Genomic DNA, 805 nt, shown 5'->3' with positions numbered 1-805 from the left:
CCCCCCCCAGCTCCTGCCTGTGCCGGCAGCCGCCCCCCCAGCTCCCGGGAACACGGGATGATTCATCCCGGCGAGTTCTTCCTCCTCCTCCTCCTCCTCCTCCTCCTCCTCCTCCTCCTTCCGCAGCTCGAAGGCTCCGCAATGAGCCGCTGATTCATCGGGTTTGGGGGGGCTCAAGGGCCCCCAGGAACGGGTCAGGGGTGGCAGAGCAGTGCTGGGCATGTTCCCCAGTGGGCACGGTGCCATCCCAGCACACGGACCAGTCGGGACTCCAGGCTGGGATCTCCTCTCCTGGTCTTTCTCCCCGTGTCCCAGCCTGGCACCCAGACCCCCAAAACTCCCTATACCCCCATAGCCAGCACCCCTGTACCCCTCCACCCAGCACTCCTGCACCTCTCAGCCCCCCCAAATCAGTCAGGACCCCTGCACTCCTCAGGTCCTCAAAATCTGCCCCCATCACCCCTGAACCTTCCAGCTCCTCAACCCTCCCAAATTCCCCCTATTCCCCAACCCCCCCGAATTCCCTCCATTCCCCCCAAATTCCTCCCATTCCCCCCAAATTCTCCCCATTCCCCCCAAATTCCCTCCATTCCTTAAACCCCCCAAATTCTCCCCATTCCCCACAAATTCCCGAAATTCCCCACAAACCCCCAAATTCCCCCCATTCCCAACCCCCCAAATTCCCCCCATTCCCAAAACCCCCCAAATTCTCCCCATTCCCCCCAAATTCCCTCCATTCCTCAAACCCCCCAAATTCCCCCCATTCCCCCCAAATTCCCAAAATTCCCCCCAAATTCTCCCCATT

The sequence above is a fragment of the Neopelma chrysocephalum genome, unplaced genomic scaffold, assembly GCF_003984885.1.
Source record: "Neopelma chrysocephalum unplaced genomic scaffold, ASM398488v2 Primary Assembly neopelma1_97338, whole genome shotgun sequence".
Lineage (NCBI taxonomy): Eukaryota > Metazoa > Chordata > Aves > Passeriformes > Pipridae > Neopelma > Neopelma chrysocephalum.
This window is presented reverse-complemented; position numbering follows the sequence as displayed.